Source organism: Setaria italica, chromosome IV (genome assembly GCF_000263155.2).
Source record: "Setaria italica strain Yugu1 chromosome IV, Setaria_italica_v2.0, whole genome shotgun sequence".
Taxonomy (NCBI): domain Eukaryota; kingdom Viridiplantae; phylum Streptophyta; class Magnoliopsida; order Poales; family Poaceae; genus Setaria; species Setaria italica.
Window position 1 is genome coordinate 17,585,632 of NC_028453.1, and position 18,168 is coordinate 17,603,799.

General features: G+C 58.3%; 1 pseudogene; it reads right to left on the reverse strand.

Moving 5' to 3' along the window:
- Window positions 1–7: 7 nt before the first annotated feature.
- LOC105914209 overlaps window positions 8–18,168 on the reverse strand; it is a 24,156-nt pseudogene continuing 5,995 nt past the window's right edge.

Sequence of the window (18,168 nt, forward strand, 5' to 3'; positions counted from 1 at the left end):
TATTTTGTTTCTTGTCCCACCAAATTGGTACTTCTCTTTAGGTATTTCATGGTACTTTCTTTATTTCCACCGTTCGATTTCGCTGGACTCCATTTTTTTTCAAGCACTCTAATTCTTAGAATTAGGTAAAAGTACAAGTTCAATTGTTAGTACTAATAGTTTCACTTTTGGGCATCACGGAATGCTTCCATGGAGAACCCCGTCCACGTCTTCTTTCAGTCAGGCGACACCCTCACGTACACGGCCAGCACGACCACGTTGATCCAGTAGGAGACGGCGTTGCCGAGCACCGCGCCCAAACACGAGCACCCAGCACACGACCAGGTAGCACGCCGCCGTCGCGCCGGCGGCCGCCATCACGGGCACCACGATGTTCTGCGTCTGCAGGAACCGGATGTGGCACTGCAGCGGGCCGTAGGCGAAGAGCGCCGGGATCATCCACCGCGCGAAGGCGCCGGCCTCCGCGGCGATGTCGGCGTCCTGGCCGAACAGGAGGAGGTTCTCGCCGGTGTAGAACCAGACGACGGCGAGGGTGACGCTCACGGCGGTGAGCAGGAGCATGGCGCGCTGCTTGTAGATGCCCAGGAGGTGGTACTGCCTGGCGCCGAACGCTTGGCCGCTCAGGGTGTCCAGGGCGCTGGCCATGCCCAGCTGATCATCAAGAGGAAAACATGATCTCAAGTTCTCAACTACGAAACACCATTTCAATCCACGAACCAATTGTTACGGAAACATCGTTTGTACATTCAATTTGTCATTAACCACAGTAATAGATTATTGTCGCTTTAAGTAATTTAGAGAAGTAAGGGGTGTGTGGTGTGTGTTTGTATGGCTATTTTGAACTTTTTCTCCTATCTAATGTAATGATAGGCAACTCTCCTGCGTATTCGAGAAAAAAATTGTGTCGCCTTAAGCCAGGAACCATATCACTTGAGCTTGTTGTCACCATAAAAAACTATAAAAATTTCATACTGATTTGGGTGGACGAAATTTTTATAAGAAAATTATGGCTCTCGACAAAATGTATTGTAGTTAACAAATATCTAAGTACGTATATATGGTTTACAACTAATTTTATTTAGCAATTATACAGCTATCGTGATCAACTCCTTTTTTGTCATGGTTTATTCATGAGAGAGCACCTAGCACTTCCATACTACTCCCGTTTCAAATTATAAGTAGTTTTGGTTTTTCTAGATTTATATATTTTGTTATGCACCTAAATTGTCTAGATACATCGTAAAAACTATATATCTTAAAAAGCTAAAATGACTTATAATTTAGGACGGAGGAAGTAGGAAATGTTCAAAAAATGCTAATAACATGGACAAGAGATAATATATGGAATGTTTAAACACCTTAGGAAATTATAATGATTTAAAAATCAACGCACTTGCAAGTAGGATATACAAACATAAGTTAGGTAAGTGGGGTTACATCTGATGGTAATGAGATAAATGATTGCATATAGCGGTGGTGAGAGAAATGATTACACCTAATGGTACTGAGATATATGCGTGGGCCATGATTACGTCTAAATGTATGCCAGTGACATATGCACACTTGCAGAGGCTTGTATATGTCACTAAATCGCCCAACTATATACACAGTATAAATCCTTCAAATACAGATTCGGATCCAACAGGGTATATAAGAGAGGCGCCTTGCGAAATTGGAATCTGCTGTTCCCTTGTGCACACGGAAAAGACCAAGATTGGAAACCTAACACATGGAAGCACAAAGTATAGAAAAATATCTCGATTTTTGACATGTAGCTGTCGTACACTCGTACACGAGGGATAGGCTATCACTATAGCTCTCCTACTGTACATCACTGCAGGGCGGCGGCACATGATCGGTTCACTAACCACCGTAGGGCGTCTCTTTTCAGTCCAAGGGAAGCACACATGTAGGCCCTATTTAGTTCTCCCAAATTCCCAACTTCGACACTATGCAAAAAGAAGATTCCCCATCTATCGTTGTCAAGATTAGCGGGTCAAGACTTAGACTAGTAAATTTCTTTTATGCGCATAAGGCTTCGGATGGTGGCGTGGGAGACACGGGGTTTAGACTGGTTCGGGCAAGGGAACGCCCTACATCCAGTGTCGGGAGCTGCTCGTGTTGCCCACGCGGGGTTCTGTAGTAGGGGTTACAGGAGTGCGAGAGAGGGAGCTGGTCCCAAGTCTCTTGGATGTGCCCTGATGTTCCGGCAGGGTGCGCTCGTGCGTTCTGTTGTCTAGGGAGCGTTATGGTGTCTTGAGTTGTGCCTCTCGCCCCCCTGTCTCAGGCCCCCGATTCCTCCTTTATAGCGTAAGGAGGCCACCGGAGTTACAGATGAGACCGAGTGTGGGGAGCCGTAAAAAGATAAACATGGCTAGGTAAAAAGAACGATGCGAGGGGGGGGGGGGGAAGCGAGTTCCCAGGTCGCCGGCGTCCTCGCCGGCCTTCGGCTCCTACCGGCACGTTTGTCGGAATAGGGTGGCGGCCGCTGCATCCTGTCGATGGCTTCCTCGGCGACTGTAGCCGCCGGACGTGATGATGGCGTTTCGTCGTGACCCCCGTGTCCGTTGGGGGAGGTGGCGGATCTTGCCGTCCTGCTGACGGCCTGCGGAGAGCGGACGTCGCATCTCTGCCGCCGGGCGCACGGGGCACGAGGGTGGGCGAGGCCTCCTCCTGCCTTGGGCGGTGCAGACCATGAGTGCCCTGTGGCCAATCGGAGAGGGTCGCAGCTACTGTAGCAAGTACTGTGCGGCCGCGCATGGGTACTTGCGACGGGTTGCGTGGGGGCGCGGAGATCCTTCCTTCTGACAGCTTTGCGGCGCATTTATGGTGGAATCGATAGGGGGACCCATGAGATACGCGCCCGAGGCGGATACTTGTCTGGTGGGCCCGGGTCAGCCCGACCTCCTATGCTTGGGGTCGGGCGAAGCGGAGGCCTGCGGTGGGGGGTCGGACACTCCCGACCCCAGATCTGCGGTCGGGCGAGGCGGAGCTTGGTCTCACGGGGGTCGGGGATGCCTGACCCCAGGATACTGGGTCGGGCGAGGCGAAGCATGATTCTCGTCCCCCGCGTTGGGCCGACGATAGTTGTTATTCCCTTAGGCGGGCCTGGGCCTTCGCGTCTTTGTTGTTTCCATGGGCTTCGAAGGGTTGTTAATATTTTCCCCCGACAGTAGCCCCCGAGCCTGTGGTGGAGCGGGGACGCTCCTTCGGAGGCTGTTGTCATCGCCCGCAGGGGGTCTTCGCGGTTGATCCGGGACGGGAGGTGTCGCCTGCGCATCTTGACTGAGGGGGCCGATCAGGCGACGCATCTTTGTGAGCGATCCGGAGTGGGGGGATTCATGGTGGTTCCCTTCTGTCTGAGAGTCTTTAAGTCGAGGCCACCCGTGTGGCCTTTGGTTGCGAGGCCAGCCCCCGAGCCCTCGCGCGTTGCAGGGAACCGGTCGGGAGACTAGGTCGACTTTTGTACGTTTCCCCTCAAGCGTCTATTCGTTGGGACGGAGGGGACAAGCTGTGCCACGCTATCCTCATCGGACGAACCGTGGTGCTCATTGAGCTATTAACGGGCGAGTTCGAGTGGGGTCCCGGTCCCCGTTCGGGGGGGTCCAGCTTGGGCCAAGATGGTGGCGTACCCCAGGCTCCGATCGGCCAGTTCATATAGTTCCCGAATCCGTTCGGTTGGATCCGGGGGCTCGTTGCCTTTCTTCGAGGAAAAACCATGAACTTTGATGCCGGTTTAGACTCGAACGTGAGATTGAGACGCCCTAGGCTATTGCGTGCCTAGGTGATGGTCGCTTGCGGACCCGTCTCCTCTCACCCCTCGCTCGGGGGCATCCTGGAGCGGTTGTCGAACCCGTGGCGGGCCAACCTTCGAACTCGTGGATCGTAATGGGTCGTAGGGGCGTTTTCAGCCCCGTATCCCTTTCTTACCTTTTGGTGGGCCTTGGGCTGGACATGGAGGGAGGCCGCGTCTTGGGCCGGACATGGGGGGTGTAGCGCCTTGGGCCGGATGTGGGGGACGTTGTGCGCGCATCCCCGGGAAGTGAAGCGGTGGAGGGTGCCGACCCGCGAATCGAGGGAGGAGGGGATGTTTCTGCTGCCGGTCGTGCGCACGGTTTCTGAAAAAGAAGCGGGCATGGCGCAGCGTACCTGGCGCCGCATTTATGGTGATGGGGGCATCTGTTCTGCTTCCCCCGCACTTTCCCTATAAAACGAAAGTTTCACCTTGCCGGTTCCGCCCGCCGTCTGCCTTCAAGCTTTTTTGCCTCCTCGTGCGCCCTTAGCTTTCCTGCACCCGCTTCATCTTCCTCCACCCAGCGCCGCACCCTTTCTCCCCCATCCCCCGTCAAGCTCCTCTCCCTTCGGTGATGGGATCCTGGGGGATTTCCCACTTCAGCCCCTCGCGCGCCGAAGGCCTAATGAGGAAGGGCCTCCTCTACGAGAGGACGGAGGCGGGTGAGTGGGAGCTTTCGGGGGCGGAGCAGGCGCCGACACCGTCCGCTGGCTATATCGTCTCCTTTGCCCACTTCCACGAGAGGGGGTTCGCGACTCCGCCGAGCCTCTTCTTCCGCGAGCTCCTGCATTATTATGGGCTTGAGCTGCAGCACCTCAACCCCAATGGGATCCAGCACATTGCGGCGTTCGTCGCGCTGTGCGAGGGGTTCCTGGGCATCGAGCCCAACTTCTCGCTGTGGAAATATTTTTTCACGGTCAGCCTGTACCAGAAGGCGGAGAAGAAGGGGAGCCAGCAGCGGTCGCCCCCGGTGCCGATAGGGTGCGCCGGAATCCACCTCCGCCACACCCGCGCCAAGGAGTACATGGCGATGAAGACCGCGACGTCCCACAAGGGGTGGCACCAGCAGTGGTTCTACGTGAAGAACTACTCGAACTCCCCCCTGCCGGAGTTCACCAGCCGCACTATCGAGGCGGCGCCGGAGGTGTGGGTGTACGGCCCGGTCGACAAGGAGAAGAAGCGGATCCACGGCCTTCTATAGGCCATTGAGCACCTGAAGGGGAGGGGGTTGACCAGATCCGGGGTCATCGGGGCATACCATGCCCGGCGGGTGGCGCCGCTGATGCTCCGGGTCCGCTCGCTCGCCGACATGACTCCGGGCATGCCGACCGAGGGCACCATCCTTGCGACGGGTGCGCTCGCCGCCTCCGAGATCCGGCAGCGGATTCGGGAGGCGCTGGAGGACAAGGACGCTGACTACCCGGTGCCCGGGCACCCTCTGATGCGCCCGGACGAGAACTTCATCGACCTGGCAAAGATCTTGTGCGCAAACCTTCTTTTCTCGTGTTTCCTGGTTCGATGCTCTGACGCGGGGCCCTTTTGCGTTTGCAGGGCAGCCTAATCCGGGTCGTGGACTCACGCCCGCCGGTGTCGGAGGACGCCGAGCGGCGGCTGCAGAACCATCTCCTTGCTGAGAGGCAGAAGCGCCGCAAGGACAAGGAGACGGCGAAGAAGAAGAAGAGGGTCGCCAAGGAGTTCCAGCGGCGGCGATGAGGACAGGTCGTGTCGGACGACGACGACGACAACGACAGCGGGTGGATCGTCCACCCGGGACTTGGTCCCGCAAAGCTCTAGGGCCGTGCTCGAGGGTTCGGCGCGGGGCGCCCCCCGGGGGTCTACGGAGCCCGCCCCCATCCCTGCGCCTGTGGCCCAGGCGCAGAGGAGCGGCGACAAGCGGCAGCTGCCGGATGCCCCGGGGTCGGCGTCCAGCTCGGAGGCGAAGCGCGCACACCGTCCTTGCGCTGGGGGAACGTGAGTTGAATTTCCTTGCAAACCTCGTTCCTTTCCATGCATTGTGTTCATTTTCGATGATGTTTGTTGATTGTTTTTGCAGCACCGCCCCTCGAGGTCTCGTCCCGCAGCTGGCGCCGAAGAAGGCACTGCGGGTGTTGTCCGCCCCTACGGGGCGCACCGCTGCCCCGCCCGCGGCGAGCGGCGGGGTCCCTGGTGAGGTTGCGGGTTCCACTGCGGAGGTGGCCCCCGCGGTGGCGACCGGTGGAGTGGTGCCGCCACCGGGCATGGGAGAGGGTGCGGACCCCGCTCCGCCTTCCACTTCTTTGGTTGACCCTGCGTTGCAGAGTATCGCTCCTAGGGGCCCTCAGGCCGGGGAGGTGATCGACCTTGACACCAACGAGGCGGAGGGAACGACGGCGGGGGAGACGGGGACGGATGTCCTAGCGGCCGCGACGGGGACGACGGCGGCAACGGAGGAAGAAGAGCCTGCCCCCGCGGCCACGGCGGGGATAGTGGTAGCGGGGGAGACTGGGACGCCTGCCCCGGCGGCTGCGACAGAGGAGGCGGTGGCGACGGAGACGGGGACTTCCGCCCGGGGAGCCTTGGCGGAGGTGGCACCGGTGGCGGAGGCGGAGGTGCCTGCTCCAGAGGCCCCGACGGGGGCGGGGACGCCTGTCCCGGCGGTCGCGACGGAGGGCGAGGCGGCCATGGGGACGCTCGCTCCGACGCCCGCGTTGGAGGCGGTGGCGCCGCCTGGCGGGCCCGCGGCAGCCTCGACGGGGGTATGAGGGTGTGCCCCGGGATCGTCGGTGAGCCCGGCGGCTTTCGGGACGGTGGAGCCCGTTTTGACTTCGGTGTCGAGGTCGGCTTCCGCCTCTGCCTTGGCCACTCCCGTTCCCAGGGTGTGGAGGGGGTCCGTCCTGCGTTGGTCATCTCGTGACGACCCGCAGAGGCCCCTCTTCACGTTGGATGATGCCACGGAATGGGGCAAGTGGCAGGCGATGCAGGGCGGCCTCGCTAACGCCCGCGCAGCTCTGTCGTCGGCGTTAGGGCAGTTGGACAGCGGCATCCTCCCTGGTAGCCAGGTATGGTACCTTCTCCGTTGGTGGCTATGTCCTCCCCGTCGTTTTACCCCTGATGTCGTATTGTTTTGTAGGCTCTCCAAGAATGCAGTCAGGGAAAATCCGATTTCCTTTGGCTGGAGCGGGGGCTCTGGGAGCGCTTCAACTTTGAGAGACAGCGGACCGGGGAGCTGTCCATGCAGGTTGCTGCCGCCCAGCAGGTCATCGATGATCTGCGGAGGCGCGAGCTGGCGGCGCAGGAGGATGCGCGGCGGGCGGAGGCCAAGCTCCAGGTCGTCGCCGAGAGGGCCCGCTGTGACCGCGAGGAGTTCCAGGCTGCTGTCGAAAAGGCCTGCCACGACGCTGAGGAGGTCGCACAGCTGTAGGGGGAGCATGAAGCCCTTCAAAAGACCGTCGAGCGCATCCGGCGCGAGCGGCAAAAGGCTTGGCAGGACTGGGACGCCGAGAAGGTCCGGAAGGAGGAGGCCGAGAAGGCGGCGGCCGACCTTGGGGCAGAGGTCGGTCAGCTTCAAGTGCAAGCGCGGGAGCTTCAGGCCTCCGTGGCCCAGGGGCTCGACCGGGAGCGCCAGCTGAAGGCCCAGTCCGAGGGTAAGACTCTGTTCATTTCTTTGTCTTTGTGATGTTGCGGTGATTTTCGATTTAGCGGGTTCTTCTGGGTGATCCTTGCAGGCGAGCTCACCCGGCTGAGGGAGGTGCTCGACGCGGAGCGCGCTGAGCACGACAACCTGCAGGATGCTGTTCGCGTCGTCTGTGACGGCCTCAGTGTGGTCCAGGAGGAGAGGACGAGCTCGCTGGCGACTCGTGTCCTCGGAACCTACCGCCGAGCCCGCGAGATCGCCCTGGAGGCGCTCCACACCAGCGTGAGGCGAGCCTTTTGGTCTTCGGCTCCCACTACTCCGGCATTAACTTCGCCGGGATGAGCGGGGGGTACGCCGCCGGCTACTCCGAGGCTGAGCTGGACGAGATTGACGCGTCGGTGCTCAACCCGGCGGAGGCTTTGGCGAAGCTCCAGGAGGATGAAGCCGTCCCTCCCAAAGATCCCCGGTCGAGTTAACTGTATCGGGCTGGCGCCCAAGATGTAAATACGTTAGTTTCAGACTCGTTTTGTAATGGCCATAGAGGCTTTTCTAAATATTGTCATGAGAAAGTTTTCGATCCTCTTTCTTGTTTTTTAGACTTGGAAAGTTTAGAGCGTGTCATTGGTTGTGTCAGTAAGCTTTGATGAGCGAGGGCACCGTAGCCGCTGGGGCGTAGGTTTTTTCGCAGTCTGATCAATCTTGCCTGAACACCGTTCGTGCGCTTTTTCCTTTTCATGCCCAAAAGTTCAGAAAGAGGGTCGGCTCGGAAAGAAAAAGCGTTTTGAGAGGGTGTCAAGTGGCCTTGGCCGGAGCCCCTGATAGCCCCCGAGGGATATGCGGCCCTGAGGTAGAGCCAGGGTCGGATATCCCTGAGTTCGGACTGAAACTTGAATGGGACCGACTCAAAATTCTTTTTTCCGTAAAATTTTTTAAATGTACAGAAATGTCTATGTACAGAACTTGGAAGTGAAATCTAGGGGTAGAAATGCCTTAGCTGTTCTATGTTCCAAGCGTTGCTGAAGACTTGTCCGTCGGGGGTCGCCAGCTTGTAGGTGCCTGGCCGTAGTACCTGCGTGACGATGAAGGGACCTTTCCACGGAGGGGTCAGCTTGTGCCGACCCCTGTTATCCTGGACGAGACGGAGCACTAGGTCACCAACGTTGAAGGCTCGGCCTGGCACCTTGCGGCTGTGGTAGCGTCGTAAGGCCTGCTGGTACTTGGCCGAGTGCAGCAGGGCCACATCGCGTGCCTCATCGAGCTGATCTTGTGCGTCTTCGAGCGATGCCTGGTTCCCTTGTTCGTCGTATGCCTTGACCCTCGGCGATCCGTACTCCAAGTCGGTGGGCAGGATGGCCTCGGACCCGTAGACCATGAATAATGGTGTGAAGCCAGTCGCACGACTGGGGGTTGTCCTCAGACTCCAAAGGACTGCGGGGAGCTCCGCGACCCACCGTCCGTCGAACTTTTTGAGGCGGTCGAAGATCCGTGGCTTGAGACCCTGGAGTATCATGCCGTTGGCTTGTTCGACCTGCCCGTTCGTGCGGGGATGTGCCACGGCCGACCAGTCCACTCAGATGTGGTGGTCGTCGTAGAACTGGAGGAACTTCTTTCCGGTGAACTGCGTGCCGTTGTCCATGATGATGGAGTTGGGGATCCCGAAGCGATGGATAATATCGGTGAAGAATTGTACCGCCTGCTCGGACTTGATCTGCGCGACTGGTCGTGCTTCGATCCACTTGGAGAACTTGTCGACGGCGACAAGCAGGTGGGTGAAGCCCCCGGGTGCTTTCTTAAAGGGCCCAATGAGATCCAGCCCCCAGACCGCGAAGGGCCACGTGATGGGGATGGTCTGGAGTGCCTGCGCGAGCAGATGGGTTTGGCGCACGAAGAACTAGCACCCTTCGCAGGTGCGGACCACGTGGGTGGCGTCGGCGACCGCTGTCGGCCAGTAGAAACCTTGCCGGAAGGTGTTGCCCACGAGGGTTCTTGGCGCGGCGTGATGGCCGCAGGCTCCAGCATGGATGTCTTGAAGTAGCGCCTTTCCCTGCTCGATCGGGATGCAGCGCTGGAGGATGCCGGTGTGGCTTCTCTTGTAGAGCTCTTGGTCGATAATGATGAAGGATTTGGCGCAACGCGCAATCCTGCGTGCCTCCGTTTTGTTCGCCGGGAGCGTGTCGCGGGCGAGGTAGTCGAGGTACGGGGCACTCCAATTGGACGGGGGGTCGGCCCCCGCTGTGGGGTCTGCCACGATTTCCATGACCGTGGGGTCGGAGGGGTCGGCTTCCGATTTTGAGACAGGCGAAGCGGTGCCGACCCTGTCGGGGCCATCGCCCGAGCCCGGGACAGGTGGCGCGTTGCCGACCTCTCCTGGGTTGGGGCCCGAGTCCGGAGCCAGTGGCGCGTCGCCGACCCTCTCCGGTTCTTGGCAACAGACTGAGGGTTTGAACGGGTCGCTGATGAAGACACCGTCGGGCACCGGCTTTCGGCCGGACGCTGGCTTTGCCAGCTCGTCGGCTGGCTCGTTGAAACGCCTTGCGACGTGGTTGAGCTCCAGCCCGTCGAACTTGTCTTCAAGCTTGCGAACTTCATTGCAGTAGGCTGCCATCTTGGGGTCGTGGCAGCTCCACTCCTTTATTACTTGTTCGACGACTAGCTGAGAGTCGCCCCGGGCGTCTAGCCGACGGATGCCCAGCTCGATGGCAATGCGAAGCCCATTGAGGAGGGCCTTGTACTCGGCAACATTATTGGACGCAGGGAAGTGGAGGCGGATCATGTACCTGATGCACACGCCTAGAGGAGAGACGAAGACGAGGCCTGCTCCGTTGCGGGCCCTCATCAACGATCCGTCGAAGTACATTGTCCAGTACTCCTGTTTCTCCGGCGCCGATGGTGTTTGGATCTCCGTCCACTCCGCCACAAAATCGGCGAGTACCTGGGACTTGATGGCGGTGCGGGGGGCATAGGTGATGCCTTGGTCCATGAGCTCGAGCGCCCACTTCGCGATCCGTCCCGTGGCGTCTTGGTTCCGGATCACTTCGTCGAGTGGGAACGACGAAACAACCGTTACCATATGGGAGGTGAAGTAGTGGCGCAACTTCCTCTTCATGATGAGGATGGCATAGATGAGCTTCTAGATCTGCGGGTAGCGTGCCTTGGACTCGGACAGGACTTCGCTGATGAAATACACCGGGCGCTGCACCTTGAGGGCGTGTCCCTCCTCTTCTCGCTCCACCACTAGGGTCGCGCTAACCACCTAGGTAGTCGCCGCTATGTAGAGCAGGAGGGGCTCTCTGTCGGTCGGCGGGACTAGGATCGGGGCCTTCGTCAGAAGATCCTTGAGCCGGTCAAGCGCTTCCTGGGCCTCGACGGTCCATTCGAAGCGATCAGTCTTCTTTAGGAGTCGATAGAGGGAGAGTCCTCGTTTGCCAAGGCGCGAGATGAAGCGGCTCAGAGCCGCCAAGCATCCCGTGGTGCGCTGGACTCCTTTTATATTTCGGATCGGCCCCATGTCGCTAATGGCCGCTATCTTCTCCGGATTGGCCTCGATGCCGTGCACGGAGACGATAAAGCTTAGCAGCATGCCCCTTGGGACCCCGAAAACGCATTTTTCGGGATTGAGCTTAATATGCTTGTCCCTCAGCCTTTCGAAGGCTAGTTTGAGGTCGGGGACGAGCTGGTCACCCTTTTTGGATTTGACTACGATGTCGTCAACGTAAGCCTCAACGCTCCGCCCGATGAGGTTCCCGAAACACTTCAGCATGCATCGCTGGAACGTAGCCCCCGCGTTTTTGAGGCCGAATGACATCTTGACGTAGCAGTAGGGGCCGAAGGGGGTGATGAAAGAGGTAGCCAGCTGGTCGGACTCTTTCATCGCGATCTGATGGTAGCCGGAATACGCGTCAAGGAAGCTGAGGGTTTCGCACCCGGCGGTTGAGTCGACTATCTGATCTATGTGTGGCAAAGGAAACGGATCCTTTGGGCACGCCTTGTTGAGACCGGTATAGTCAACACACATCCTCCATTTCCCATTCTTTTTTCGCACAAGAACAGGATTAGCTAGCCCCTTAGGGTGGTACACTTCCTTGATGAATCCGGCCGCTAAAAGCTTCTGGAGCTCCTCGCCGATGGCCTTGCGCCTCTCCTCGTTGAAGCGGCGCAGACCTTGCTTTACTAGCTTGGAGCCGGCCTTGATGTTCAAGGAGTGCTCGGCGACTTCTCTTGGAATGCCGGGCATATCCAAGGGCTTCCACGCGAAAACATCGCTGTTCGCGCGGAGGAAGTCGACGAGCGCGCTTTCCTATTTGGGAGATAGGGTAGTGCCAATCCGCACGGTCCGGCTGTCAGAGCTGCTGGGGTCGAGGAGGACCTCCTTGACGCCTTCGGTGGCTTCGAAGGAGGTGGCCGACTGCTTGGAGTCGGGCTGGTCCTCGGCACCCTCCGCGAGCTGGACCGCCAACTCTTCTGTGAAGGTAATGGCTGCAGCGTACTCGCAGCATTCTACGTCGCACTCGTACGCCTTCTGGAAAGACGTGTCGACGGTGATAACCCCGTTGGGCCCCGGCAGCTTGAGCTTGAGGTAGGTGTAGTTGGGGATGGCCATGAACTTGGCGTAGCATGGCCGCCCCAAGATGGCGTGGTAGGTTCCACGGAATCCTACCACCTCGAAGGTTAGGACCTCCTTCCTATAGTTGGAAGGGGTCCCAAAAGTGACAGGCAAGTCGATCTGCCCAGGAGGCATTGCCTGTTTCCCTAGCACGACGCCGTGGAATGGCGCCTTGCTGGGGCGGAGGCGGGAATGGTCAATCCCCATGGCGTCGAGGGTCTCGGCATAGAGGATATTGAGGCCGCTACCTCCGTCCATGAGCACCTTGGTGAGGCGCGTCGTGCCGACGATAGGGTCGACGACGAGAGGGTAGCGCCCCGGATGCCGGACGCGTCCCGGATGGTCAGATCAGTCGAAGGTGATGGCGGACCCCGACCAGTCGAGGAAGGCCGGTGTCACAGGCTCGGCCGCGTAGACTTCGCGGCGCTCCAGCTTCTGATGGCGCTTGGAGTCGTACGCCGCCGGGCCGCCGAAGATCATGAAGCAGCCGTCCACCTTGGAGAAGCCATCTTCCTTCTCCTCGTCGTCCTTCTTCTCCTCGTCAGGCTTCCGTCTCCAGTCGCCTTTCACCGGGTTGCCTACGAAGTACCTCTTCATGAGGTTGCAGTCCTTGTAGGCGTGCTTCACAGGGAACTCGTGGTTTGGGCATGGTCCCTCGAGCAGCTTGTCGAAGAAGCTGGGCGTGCCCTCTGGGGGCGGCTGTCCTCGCTTGCGCTCAACAGTAGCCACGAGGGGAGCCTCGCGCCGCTGCTTGCTTTTCTTCTTCTGCTGCTGGCGGTTGGAGGTGCCCTCGTCAGCATCCTCCTCCCGCTTTGCCTTGCCCTTGGAGCGGTCGAAGATTGCTCCAACGGCCTCTTCGCCTGAGGCGTAGCTGGTGGCGATATTGAGGAGCTCCTCCGTGGTTCGCGGGCCTCGGCGCCCTAGCTCGTGGACGAGGGGCCGGTAGGAGGTTCCTGCCAGGAAGGCCCCTATGACGTTGGCGTCCGCGACGTTGGAGAGCTCGGTGCGCTTCCCGAGAAGCGTCGGATGTAGTCCCGGAGGGACTCGTCTAATCCCTGGCGGCAGCTCCGGAGATCCCAGGAGTTGCCGGGGCGCGTGTACGTGCCCTGGAAGTTTCCCACGAATATTTCCTTCAGGTCGTTCCAGCTGCGGATCCGACCTGAAAGGATGTGTTCCAGCCAGGCTCGCGCCGAGTCGGCCAAAAAGAGCGGGAGGTTGCGGATGATGAACAGGTCATCGTCCGCCCCACCAGCCTGACATGCAAGCCGGTAATCGCTGAGCCATACCCCGGGGTTCGTCTCCCCGAGTATTTGGCCACATTTGTTGGTTGCCTAAAGCGCGGCGGAAACGGCACGTTCAGGATGCGCGCGGAGAAGGCCCGGGGCCCCGTAGGGTCGGGGCTTGGGCTGCGGTCCTCTTCGCTATCGTAGCGCCCGCCGCGGTGGACGTGGTAGCCGCGATCTACCCCTTCCTCCCTGTCCGCGCGGGAGTGCCTCCGTGCGTCCAGGGTGTCGCGAGCGTCGCGGACAGAGCCGACGCGTCGGTGAACGGACCGAGCCCCGCCTCCTGCGGGCGGTGGTGTCCGCCAAGCGGGTGCAGCTTGGTTTGCCCTAGGAGGAGGCTGGTGAATAGACTCCCCCCGCCTCTCCGGGGGTGTGTCGGGCGCCGCCCTGCTGGCGTTTTGCCCGCATCGCCGGGACGCGGAGCTTTCCGCCTGCTGGACGGCGGCGCACTCGAGCAGGTTGCGCACCTCTTGGCGTGCCTAACGCTCCTCGGGCGTCGCCGGTTCGGGGAGTCGCCGGAGTAGCGCTGCCGCGGCAGCGATGTTCTGGCTGGCGCGAGCGAAGAGCTGAGGGCGTTCTTCGTCACGCAGATGCGCTGCTGGACATCGCGCGCCCGTTGTCATGCTCCGCCTTCATTGCGGGGGCGCTCGACCTCCTGGCGGGATGCCGCGCGCGCCTCCGGCTGCCGAGGTTGCACCGGGGCCTTGCCAAGGGCCCCAGTCGTAGCCGCGGCGCGCGGTGGGGGAGTCCTCTGCCTCCCTTCGGCGCCGTCGTCGTTGGACCCCGCGGAGTGCACGTCGGCCATGAAGCACTCACGCGAGGGGTGGTGGCACCCGTTGTCGGAGCCGGCGTCGGAAATTGTCCTCGCCACGCCTGCGAGCTCGTTGCTCGCGGGCGGCACGGTCGTGGACCACGTCAGGAGGCGACTGTAGGTCACCGCAGCATTGCGCAGCCCGAAGAGCCACCCCCCTGAGGAATGCCCTCCAGCGCGCGCCTGGCCGCTCGCCGCTAGGAGCGGAGCCGGGGATGGCGGGGTGAGCGGGCAAGATGAGGAGAGGGATCTGCTCAATCCCCTCCCCGGTGGCGAGGAAGTCCAGACTCCCGAAGCGGATCAGGGAGCCCAGAGCGAAGCTGGCATCACGGCTGGCCATCTGAAGCCGGAGATGTACGCGCAAAGGTCCCCTACCTGGCGCGCCAACTGTCGTTGTCAAGATTAGCGGGTCAAGACTTAGACTAGTAAATTTCTTTTATGCGCGTAAGGCTTCGGATGGTGGCATGGGAGACACGGGGTTTAGACTGGTTCGGGCAAGGGAACGCCCTACGTCCAGTGTCAGGAGCTGCTCGTGTTGCCCACGCGGGGTTCTGTAGTAGGGGTTACAGGAGTGCGAGAGAGGGAGCCGGTCCCAAGTCTCTTGGATGTGCCCTGATGTTCCGGCAGGGTGCGCTCGTGCGTTCTGTTGTCTAGGGAGCGTTATGGTGTCTTGAGTTGTGCCTCTCGCCCCCCTGTCTCAGGCCCCCGATTCCTCCTTTATAGCGTAAGGAGGCCACCGGAGTTACAGATGAGACCGAGTGTGGGGAGCCGTAAAAAGATAAACATGGCTAGGTAAAAAGAACGATGCGAGGGGGGGGGGGAGTGAGTTCCCAGGTCGCCGGCATCCTCACCGGCCTTCGGCTCCTACCGGCGCGTTTGCCGGAAGAGGGTGGCGGCCGCTGCATCCTGTCAATGGCTTCCTCGGCGACTGTAGCCGCCGAACGTGATGATGGCGTTTCGTTGTGACCCCCGTGTCCGTTGGGGGAGGCGGCGGATCTTGCCGTCCTGCTGACGGCCTGCGGAGAGCGGACATCGCATCTCTGCCGCTGGGCGCGTGGGGCATGAGGGCGGGCGAGGCCTCCTCCTGCCTTGGGCGGTGCAGACCATGAGTGCCTTGTGGCCAATCGGAGAGGGTCGCAGCTAAGTATTGTGCGGCCGCGCATGGGTACTTGCGACGGGTTGCGTGGGGGCGCGGAGATCCTTCCTTCTGACAGCTTTGCGGCGCATTTATGGTGGAATCGATAGGGGGACCCACGAGATACGCGCCCGAGGCGGATACTTGTTTGGTGGGCCCGGGTCAGCCTGACCTCCTATGCTTAGGGTCGGGCGAAGCGGAGGCCTGCGGCGGGGGGTTGGACACTCCCGACCCCAGATCTGCGGTCGGGCGAGGCGGAGCTTGGTCTCACGGGGGTCGGGGATGCCTGACCCCAGGATACTGGGTCGGGCGAGGCGAAGCATGATTCTCGTCCCCCGCGTTGGGCCGACGGCAGTTGTTATTCCCTTAGGTGGGCCTGGACCTTCGCGTCTTTGTTGTTTCCATGGGCTTCGAAGGGTCGTTAATATTTTCCCCCGACACCATCACATCAAACTTGCGGTACATGCATGGAGTACTAAATGTAGACGAAATCAAAAACTAATTGTACAGTTTTGTTATACTTTGCGAGACGAATCTTTTGAGCCAAATTAGTCAATATTTGGACAATAATTCACAAATACAAACGAAACGCTACAGTGTGCTACAGTGCTACAACAGTGATTTTGCATCTCCAAAGTTGGGCAACTAAACAAGGCCGTAGCTCGTTTGGTGCTGCTCCATCCGACTTCGACTCTTGCACTGTGCATGGCAGGGTGTCAGAGGAGCTGGAGCCGGTGGAGCCAAAATTTGTGGCTCCACCGGCACCTTGCCGGTTTGTGAGGAGGAGGAGGAGGAGAGAGAAAACTGACTCTCCTGAATAGTGTAGCTACTACAGTACATGAACAATGACATGTTAGTTGGAGCTCGAGCTGGTAGGAGCTCCACCAAACTAGCCCCTAGATTGCAGCTTGGTGAAATGGCAAAGAATCAATTGGAGCTTTGTCCTCGCCTTAGCTGGTCACGCGCGCGAGAGTGATATATGCATCGTTTCAAAAAGAAGAGAGTGATATGACTGCGATAGCCTTTTCTTTTTGCTCGAGGGACTATTTTAGTGCATCTTAACCATTGTATTCAGACCTCGTATGAAATGGGACCTGTTTAAAACGATCAATATAATGTGTATAGCTCCGATTCATAATTTCAGAAAAGCAACACTTGCACTTAGTCGTGATATACATTGTCTGTGTTGCGGTAAGAGTCGTGATATACTTACTCTTGTACAAAATAAAAAGTAGTATGAATTTTTGAACTATAGCCGGATTTTTTTTAACCTTCACCATTCTTATGTAAAAGACTTATGTAGGTTCGCCATCTAAGATAATTCATCACGAAAAGTACTTTGATAATTTTTATTGAAATCAATGTTGCAAATCGCGGGCTATAGAATTTAGCGGAGTAGCCCTGAAAAAGCTATATGAACTATAGCGCAGCTATAGCGGCAGCTATGGCATTTAGCGTTATGCAAAAAAATCAACAAATTTAGACCCAAACATTAGTAATTTCACGAATTTCAGCTCATATTTCATAAGTACATGTCCAGGCGTAAGTGCAAACATAAAAAAAAGTCACAACTCACAAGATAAGTCATAAGTCATCACTCACAGTTCATAAATCACAAGTATATAAGTTCGTAACTTAGTCATAGCGGAGTTACTATTGAATTTAGCGGTGCTATTTCATGCAATAGCGGAGTTAACGGTATTAGCGGTAATATTTGCAATATCATCGCGGCACCTATCTAAAAAAGCTATAGCGACGCTATAGCGGGCTATTTGCAACCGTGTTTGAAATGCTATTTTTATTGAAATTATTACTAATCTAAGTGTCACCTCGTAAACCATGATGCTGGTCTAAACACTATAGACATCATTAAACAAAGTCTAAATTTTTAATCCCATAGGCCCGTGTTCTCTTTTGATAGGCCTATTTACAAAACTATGTTTTTCTCTTTTGATAGTTCTATTTGAGTTGCTGTCTCAGGTTTGACACATATGATTATTCAATCCCCGTGTAGAGTAACTCCTCTAAAAAATAATTGGTGCATGTATATGAAGCATCGATACTGAGGTGCATGTATATGATAACGAGGAGTACATGATTCATTAGATGATAAGCCAGGTACATTCTCCTCGTCATTATGCCAAGATGAAATAGGTCTATCAAAAAAGAATGGAGGAAGTACTTGCACTACCGGAAACAGATGGTTCGCCGAGTGCCTGGGGCACTCGGTGAAGGCCCAAAAACACTCGGCGACACGTTTGCCGAGTGTAACACTCGGCAAAAGGCACATGGCAAATTTTAAGTCGGCAAAGTTAACTTTGCCGAGTGTTTTATGTTGTGCACTCGGCGAAGCTTTCGCCGAGTGACAAAAAACACTCAGCAAACATATTTTTCAAAAAAAATAAAAAAAAACAAAAATGCCAGCCGCCACCACCACCGGCACCACTGCCGGCCACCACCACCGGCCTCCACCGCCGCCGCCTCGCCACAGCCGCCGCCCACCGGCCTCCACCACCGCCACAACTGCCACCCACCACCACGCCGCCTCGCCACGGCCGCCGCCCGCCACGCCGTCTCGCCACGGCCGCCACCCCCCACGCCTCCTCGCCACGGCCGCCGCCTCACCACGGCCGTCGCCAACCACGCCGCCACATCCGCTGGGGATGACCATCCACCCGGAGCTCGGGCTCGTGTCCGCCTTCACCATCGCCAGCATGATCCCGCCGACGGCCGTCTGGGCGACGAGCATCTGCGCGCACGCCTCGAGGAGGAGCTTCCGGCGGCCGACCTTGTCGACGAGGATGATGGAGACGACGGTGGCGGGCCGCACGTCGCCGGGGAGGAGATCCGGCCGGGGGAGGGAGGGCCGCCTCCCATCCTCACCCGGATCCGGCCGCGAGGGGAGGGGATCCCGGCCGGGGAAGGGAGGG